The sequence below is a fragment of the Pseudophryne corroboree genome, chromosome 3, assembly GCF_028390025.1.
Source record: "Pseudophryne corroboree isolate aPseCor3 chromosome 3, aPseCor3.hap2, whole genome shotgun sequence".
NCBI classification, from domain to species: domain Eukaryota; kingdom Metazoa; phylum Chordata; class Amphibia; order Anura; family Myobatrachidae; genus Pseudophryne; species Pseudophryne corroboree.
The window spans coordinates 513,769,936-513,779,644 of NC_086446.1; positions in this window are offsets into that span (position 1 = coordinate 513,769,936).

A 9,709-nucleotide genomic window follows, 5' to 3' on the forward strand; every position below is an offset into this window, starting at 1 on the left:
GGCTGCTTTATTTTTACTCTGCAATTAAGATTTGAGTTGGAACACACCCCACCCAAATCCAGATGTGTGCTGAGCGTACGGGGGGGACGCTCATTTCACCCAGCAGGTGATACGAGCAACTTGCTAGATTGAGCTTGCATGCAGGCTAATCTACCACCAGCGATAGCGATGCGCGGGGCTGCACTTCGCTTTCGCTTCGGGGGTACACACAGAGAAATCACTGCTTAAAATCTAAGCAATCCAGTCAGAGTGCTTAGATTTTAAGCAGCGATCGCTCCGTGAATATCCCCCTTAACTCTCTCTGCACATGTTATATCTGCCCCCCCTGCAGTGCACATGGGTTTGCCCAACTGCTAACAAATTTGCTGCTGCGATCAACTCTGAATTACCCCCTTTGTTCTGCCCATCTGCTAACAAATTTGATGCTACGATCAGGTCTGAATTACCCCCTAGGCCCTTTATTACAACAGTGTTTTCTTTTGCAAACGCGCGTTGCTTACTTTAACATTGTCATACTGGAGATTATAGGACAGACAGAGGATTGTGCAGACTTTGGGACATGATAAGACATTTCTGTGATTGGCTGCTGAGTGAAGAACTACATATACCATCAGGTCCAGTCTGCTATCACAGATAGGAGAGAATATAAAAGCACATGGAGCGTCTAATTTTCCCTTTGTCTGGAACCTCTTTTCCCTTTGGTTAAGGAAAGCCTTTGAGCGAGCTCAGCAGGGAATAGGTCATGCCAGTCACAGATGTCTGTATTAAACAATACAATAACCAGATTTGGAGGGTACAGACATTCCTGGAGCCCAGCTGGTAACTTAACTGCAGGATTGAGTGTAGAATCTGGACAGCATCCATCTTTTACTCTTTGTACTGAATTTATTATATTTATTTCTCCCTATATTTCATAATGATTATATTCATTTTTTGTAAAAATTATATTTTAAAGTTAGTCCTCCCTTTGTACTCTAATTGCACCTAGAAAATTATTTTAACAATAAAGGATGGTTTTTGCAAATAGTGATTCCTTTATTTAAGCTAATTATTTGCAGCGGTTGAACAGAAATGTGGCCTAATTCAGACATGATTGCAGCAGCAAAATTGTTCTCTAATAGGCAAAACCATGGGCCTAATTCAGACCTGGTCGCACGCAGGCTATTTTTTGCACTGCTGCGACCAGGTAATCGCCGCCTACAGGGGAGGGGTAAGCGCTTTGCAGGGGTGTGATCGGCTGTGCAGTGAGCTGCACAAATAAAAGTTTGTGCAGTTTCTGCACAGCCCAGGACTTGCTCAGCCGATGCGACGATTCGGACAGGTGGTGACGTCAGGAATCCTCCTCCGGAACGGCTGGGCACGCCTGCATTTTTCCGGACACTCCCAGAAAATGGTGAGTTGCTGCCCACAAACGCCTTCTGCCTGTCAATCTTCTTGCGATCGCCGGTGCGATCGCTTTCTTTGTTAGATTCGTCGCTGCCCGGCGACGGCCGTCGCCGGTGGCCGACGCGCCTGCCTATTGCAGGCCACACGTATACGCTGTTCAGACCCGATCGCACGGCTTTGAAAAAATGCAGCATGCGATCGGGTATGAATGACCCCCCATGTGCACTGCAGGTGTGGCAGATATAACGTGCAGAGAGAGTTAGATTTGGGTGGGTTATATTGTTTCTGTGCAGGGCTGGCTGCTTTATTTTTACACTGCAATTTAGATTTCAGTTTAAACACATCCCACCCAAATCTCACTTTTTTTGCACGTTATATTTGCCCACCCTGCAGTGCACATGGTTTTGCTCATTAGAGAACAATTTTGCTGCTGCGATCAGGTCTGAATTAGGCTCATCATTAGAAGTTGAGAAATAAATTGACCAGTGGTGGCAGAATTATGGATTTAGAGGTGGACGCTGCTATGGAGCAGCCAGTGGGCTGTCTATTGAGATGCCCATTGGCTGCTGCTCTAATCCTCTCTAATCCGCTGTGTTACACACAAATACCATTGGTTAGACATTGGCCACACCACTGGACTTCAGAGAAACCCTATGGTTGCTCAGAATGTCCAATGGAATCTGGCTACCGGGGTCAATGGAACATTATTATGCAGTACCTTACACCGACATGCCCCCAACATGGAATGTTTTTAACTTTTGATTTATTAATGAAAAGATATTCATTCTTAGGTTTGATTCAAACAAACACTTTATAATACATCAGGTATAATCTTCCTTCTAGTTTACAAATCTGCAGTATCTGTAAATACACAAATGTTTATATATACAGTAGGTTCTAGGTTATTTAGAGATTATTTTATTAACTATATTTGACGCCTGATAAAATGGAGCTTCCCACACTGTCTAATTTGTGGTTCTCTAGTGCTGGCCCTTTTACATTGTTATACCCCCAGCTCCAGTATTCTTATAGATACTGTGCTCACTTTCCCGCATTGCTGAGGCAGCCTACATACAACTTTATGCTAATGCAAGAATCCACCTCTGTATACCTAGTATCCGATCGTCTGCATGTGGAAAGCCGCGCTGCCCACAGTTTTTCTCCCCATAGCCATAACCATCATAAGTATTATTATCTATGGGGGTCATTCCGAGTTGATCGCTCGCTGCCGATTTTCGCAGCACAGTGATCAGTTGAAAAAATGGAAAAACTGCGCATGCACCGCAATGCGCACGTACGTCGTATGGGTGCAAACAGCATCATAGCTGTGCAATGCTTCTAGCGAAGAATCCATTCGCACAACCAATCACAAGGAGATTGACAGGAAGAGGGCATTTATGGGTGTCAACCGACCGTTTTCTGGGAGTGGTAGGGAAAACGCAGGCATGTCCAGGCGTTTGGAGGGCGGGTGTCTGACGTCAATTCCGGGACCGGACAGGTTGAAGTAATCGCAAGGGCTGAGTAAATTCAGAGCTACTGAGAAACTGCTAAAAACTTTTTCGTCCTGCTCGGCTGCACATGCGATCATGTGGCATACTGGAATGTTAGCAGATATTGGAAAGTTCCAAAAGCCATTGAATTCTTATCAGTGAGTGGGGGTGTTTATGGCCCCAAAACTAGAAAAAACAGTTCTCACAGAGCCTGCCACATGTAGGGGGTTACGACTAGTGATGAGCGGGTTCGGTTCCTCGGAATCCGAACCCCCCCGAACTTCACCCATTTTACACGGTTCCGAGGCAGACTCGGATCCTCCCGCCTTGCTCGGTTAAACTGAGCGTGCCTGAACATCATCATCCCGCTGTCGGATTCTCGCGAGATTCGTATTCTATATAAGGACCCGCGCGTCGCCGCCATTTTCACTCGTGCATTGGAGATGATAGGGAGAGGACGTGCAGTGTTCTGTGTTCAGTGTGCTGCAAATATCTGTGCTCAGTGTGCTGCAAATATCTGTGCTCAGTGTGCTGAAAATATCTACGTTCTCTGCCTGAAAAACGCTCCATATCTGTGCTGCATTGTAGTATATAGTAGGAGGACAGTGCAGAATTTTGATGACCAGTGACCACCAGTATTATATAGCAGTACGGTACAGTAGTCCACTGCTCTACCTACCTCTGTGTCGTCAAGTATACTATCCATCCATACCTGTGTTGCATTTTAGTTGTGCGCAGTATATATAGTAGGAGGACAGTGCAGAATTTTGCTGACCACCAGTATATAATATATATAGCAGTACGGTACAGTAGTCCACTGCTCTACCTACCTCTGTGTCATCAAGTATACTATCCATCCATACCTGTGTTGCATTTTAGTTGTGCGCAGTATATATAGTAGGAGGACAGTGCAGAATTTTGCTGACCACCAGTATATAATATATAGCAGTACGGTACAGTAGTCCACTGCTCTACCTACCTCTGTGTCATCAAGTATACTATCCATCCATACCTGTGGTGCATTTTAGTTGTGCGCAGTATATATAGTAGGAGGACAGTGCAGAATTTTGCTGACCACCAGTATATAATATATAGCAGTACGGTACAGTAGTCCACTGCTCTACCTACCTCTGTGTCGTCAAGTATACTATCCATCCATAACTGTGGTGCATTTTAGTTGTGCGCAGTATATATAGTAGGAGGACAGTGCAGAATTTTGCTGACCACCAGTATATAATATATAGCAGTACGGTACAGTAGGCCACTGCTCTACATACCTCTGTGTCGTCAAGTATACTATCCATCCATACCTGTGGTGCATTTTAGTTATTCACAGTATATATAGTAGGACAGTGCAGAATTTTGCTGACCAGTGACCACCAGTTTTATATAGCAGTACGGTACAGTAGTCCACTGCTATCCCTACCTCTGTGTCGTCAAGTATACTATCCATCCATACCTGTGTTGCATTTTAGTTGTGCGCAGTATATATAGTAGGAGGACAGTGCAGAATTTTTCTGACCACCAGTATATAATATATAGCAGTACGGTACAGTAGTCCACTGCTCTACCTACCTCTGTGTCGTCAAGTATACTATCCATCCATACCTGTGTTGCATTTTAGTTGTGCGCAGTATATATAGTAGGAGGACAGTGCAGAATTTTTCTGACCACCAGTATATAATATATAGCAGTACGGTACAGCAGTCCACTGATCTACCTACCTCTGTGTCGTCAAGTATACTATCCATCCATACCTGTGGTGCATTTTAGTTGTGCGCAGTATATATAGTAGGAGGACAGTGCAGAATTTTGCTGACCACCAGTATATAATATATAGCAGTACGGTACAGTAGTCCACTGCTCTACCTACCTCTGTGTCGTCAAGTATACTATCCATCCATACCTGTGGTGCATATTAGTTGTGCGCAGTATATATAGCAGGAGGACAGTGCAGAATTTTGCTGACCACCAGTATATAATATATAGCAGTGCGGTACAGTAGGCCACTGCTCTACCTACCTCTGTGTCATCAAGTATACTATCCATCCATACCTGTGGTGCATTTCAGTTACTCACAGTATATATAGTAGGAGGACAGTGTAGAAATTTGCTGACCACCAGTATATAATATATAGCAGTACGGTACAGTAGTCCACTGCTCTACCTACCTCTGTGTCATCAAGTATACTATCCATCCATACCTGTGGTGCATTTTAGTTGTGCGCAGTATATATAGTAGGAGGACAGTGCAGAATTTTGCTGACCACCAGTATATAATATATAGCAGTACGGTACAGTAGTCCACTGCTCTACCTACCTCTGTGTCATCAGCTATACTATCCATCCATACCTGTGGTGCATTTTAGTTGTGCGCAGTATATATAGTAGGAGGACAGTGCAGAATTTTGCTGACCACCAGTATATAATATATAGCAGTACGGTACAGTAGTCCACTGCTCTACCTACCTCTGTGTTGTCAAGTATACTATCCATCCATACCTGTGGTGCATTTTAGTTGTGCGCAATATATATAGTAGGAGGACAGTGCAGAATTTTGCTGACCACCAGTATATAATATATAGCAGTACGATACAGTAGTCCACTGCTCTACCTACCTCTGTGTCATCAAGTATACTATCCATCCATACCTGTGGTGCATATTAGTTGTGCGCAGTATATATAGCAGGAGGACAGTGCAGAATTTTGCTGACCACCAGTATATAATATATAGCAGTGCAGTACAGTAGGCTACTGCTCTACCTACCTCTGTGTCATCAAGTATACTATCCATCCATACCTGTGGTGCATTTCAGTTATTCACAGTATATATAGTAGGAGGACAGTGTAGAAATTTGCTGACCACCAGTATATAATATATAGCAGTACGGTACACTAGTCCACTGCTCTACCTACCTCTGTGTCATCAAGTATACTATCCATCCATACCTGTGGTGCATTTTAGTTGTGTGCAGTATATATAGTAGGAGGACAGTGCAGAATTTTGCTGACCACCAGTATATAATATATAGCAGTACGGTACAGTAGTCCACTGCTCTACCTACCTCTGTGTCATCAGGTATACTATCCATCCATACCTGAGGTGCATTTTAGATGTGCACAGTATATATAGTAGGAGGACAGTGCATAATTTTGCTGACCACCAGTATATAATATATAGCAGTACGGTACAGTAGTCCACTGCTCTACCTACCTCTGTGTTGTCAAGTATACTATCCATCCATACCTGTGGTGCATTTTAGTTGTGCGCAGTATATATAGTAGGAGGACAGTGCAGAATTTTGCTGACCACCAGTATATAATATATAGCAGTACGATACAGTAGTCCACTGCTCTACCTACCTCTGTGTCGTCAAGTATACTATCCATCCATACCTGTGGTGCATTTTAGTTGTGCGCAGTATATATAGTAGGAGGAAAGTGCAGAATTTTGCTGACCACCAGTATATAATATATAGCAGTACGGTACAGTAGTCCACTGATCTACCTACCTCTGTGTCATCAGGTATACTATCCATCCATACCTGTGGTGCATTTTAGTTGTGCGCAGTATATATAGTAGGAGGACAGTGCAGAATTTTGCTGACCACCAGTATATAATATATAGCAGTACGGTACAGTAGGCCACTGCTCTACCTACCTCTGTGTCATCAAGTATACTATCCATCCATACCTGTGGTGCATATTAGTTGTGCGCAGTATATATAGTTGGAGGACAGTGCAGAATTTTGCTGACCACCAGTATATAATATATATAGCAGTACGGTACAGTAGTCCACTGCTCTACCTACCTCTGTGTCGTCAAGTATACTATCCATCCATATCTGTGGTGCATTTTAGTTGTGCACAGTATATATAGTAGGAGGACAGTGCAGAATTTTGCTGACCACCAGTATATAATATGTAGCAGTACGGTACAGTAGTCCATTGCTCTACCTACTTCTGTGTCGTCAAGTATACTATCCATCCATACCTGTGGTGCATTTTAGTTATTCACAGTATATATAGTAGGACAGTGCAGAATTTTGCTGACCAGTGACCACCAGTATTATATAGCAGTACGGTACAGTAGTCCACTGCTATCCCTACCTCTGTGTCGTCAAGTATACTATCCATCCATACCTGTGTTGCATTTTAGTTGTGCGCAGTATATATAGTAGGAGGACAGTGCAGAATTTTGCTGACCACCAGTATATAATATATAGCAGTACGGTACAGCAGTCCACTGCTCTACCTACCTCTGTGTCGTCAAGTATACTATCCATCCATACCTGTGGTGCATATTAGTTGTGCGCAGTATATATAGCAGGAGGACAGTGCAGAATTTTGCTGACCACCAGTATATAATATATAGCAGTGCGGTACAGTAGACCACTGCTCTACCTACCTCTGTGTCATCAAGTATACTATCCATCCATACCTGTGGTGCATTTCAGTTATTCACAGTATATATAGTAGGAGGACAGTGTAGAAATTTGCTGACCACCAGTATATAATATATAGCAGTACGGTACAGTAGTCTACTGCTCTACCTACCTCTGTGTCATCAAGTATACTATCCATCCATACCTGTGGTGCATTTTAGTAGTGCGCAGTATATATAGTAGGATGACAGTGCAGAATTTTGCTGACCACCAGTATATAATATATAGCAGTACGGTACAGTAGTCCACTGCTCTACCTACCTCTGTGTCATCAGGTATACTATCCATCCATACCTGTGGTGCATTTTAGTTGTGCGCAGTATATATAGTAGGAGGACAGTGCAGAATTTTGCTGACCACCAGTATATAATATATAGCAGTACGGTACAGTAGTCCACTGCTCTACCTACCTCTGTGTTGTCAAGTATACTATCCATCCATACCTGTGGTGCATTTTAGTTGTGCGCAGTATATATAGTAGGAGGACAGTGCAGAATTTTGCTGACCACCAGTATATAATATATAGCAGTACGATACAGTAGTCCACTGCTCTACCTACCTCTGTGTCGTCAAGTATACTATCCATCCATACCTGTGGTGCATTTTAGTTGTGCGCAGTATATATAGTAGGAGGACAGTGCAGAATTTTGCTGACCACCAGTATATAATATATAGCAGTACGGTACAGTAGTCCACTGCTCTACCTACCTCTGTGTCGTCAAGTATACTATCCATCCATACCTGTGGTGCATATTAGTTGTGCGCAGTATATATAGCAGGAGGACAGTGCAGAATTTTGCTGACCACCAGTATATAATATGTAGCAGTACGGTACAGTAGTCCATTGCTCTACCTACTTCTGTGTCGTCAAGTATACTATCCATCCATACCTGTGGTGCATTTTAGTTATTCACAGTATATATAGTAGGACAGTGCAGAATTTTGCTGACCAGTGACCACCAGTATTATATAGCAGTACGGTACAGTAGTCCACTGCTATCCCTACCTCTGTGTCGTCAAGTATACTATCCATCCATACCTGTGTTGCATTTTAGTTGTGCGCAGTATATATAGTAGGAGGACAGTGCAGAATTTTTCTGACCACCAGTATATAATATATAGCAGTACGGTACAGTAGTCCACTGCTCTACCTACCTCTGTGTCGTCAAGTATACTATCCATCCATACCTGTGTTGCATTTTAGTTGTGCGCAGTATATATAGTAGGAGGACAGTGCAGAATTTTGCTGACCACCAGTATATAATATATAGCAGTACGGTACAGCAGTCCACTGCTCTACCTACCTCTGTGTCGTCAAGTATACTATCCATCCATACCTGTGGTGCATATTAGTTGTGCGCAGTATATATAGCAGGAGGACAGTGCAGAATTTTGCTGACCACCAGTATATAATATATAGCAGTGCGGTACAGTAGGCCACTGCTCTACCTACCTCTGTGTCATCAAGTATACTATCCATCCATACCTGTGGTGCATTTCAGTTATTCACAGTATATATAGTAGGAGGACAGTGTAGAAATTTGCTGACCACCAGTATATAATATATAGCAGTACGGTACAGTAGTCTACTGCTCTACCTACCTCTGTGTCACCAAGTATACTATCCATCCATACCTGTGGTGCATTTTAGTTGTGCGCAGTATATATAGTAGGAGGACAGTGCAGAATTTTGCTGACCACCAGTATATAATATATAGCAGTATGGTACAGTAGTCCACTGCTCTACCTACCTCTGTGTCATCAGGTATACTATCCATCCATACCTGTGGTGCATTTTAGTTGTGCGCAGTATATATAGTAGGAGGACAGTGCAGAATTTTGCTGACCACCAGTATATAATATATAGCAGTACGGTACAGTAGTCCACTGCTCTACCTACCTCTGTGTTGTCAAGTATACTATCCATCCATACCTGTGGTGCATTTTAGTTGTGCGCAGTATATATAGTAGGAGGACAGTGCAGAATTTTGCTGACCACCAGTATATAATATATAGCAGTACGATACAGTAGTCCACTGCTCTACCTACCTCTGTGTCGTCAAGTATACTATCCATCCATACCTGTGGTGCATTTTAGTTGTGCGCAGTATATATAGTAGGAGGACAGTGCAGAATTTTGCTGACCACCAGTATATAATATATAGCAGTACGGTACAGTAGTCCACTGCTCTACCTACCTCTGTGTCGTCAAGTATACTATCCATACATACCTGTGGTGCATATTAGTTGTGCGCAGTATATATAGCGAAAGGACAGTGCATAATTTTGCTGACCACCAGTATATAATATATAGCAGTGCGGTACAGTAGGCTACTGCTCTACCTACCTTTGTGTCATCAAGTATACTATCCATCCATACCTGTGGTG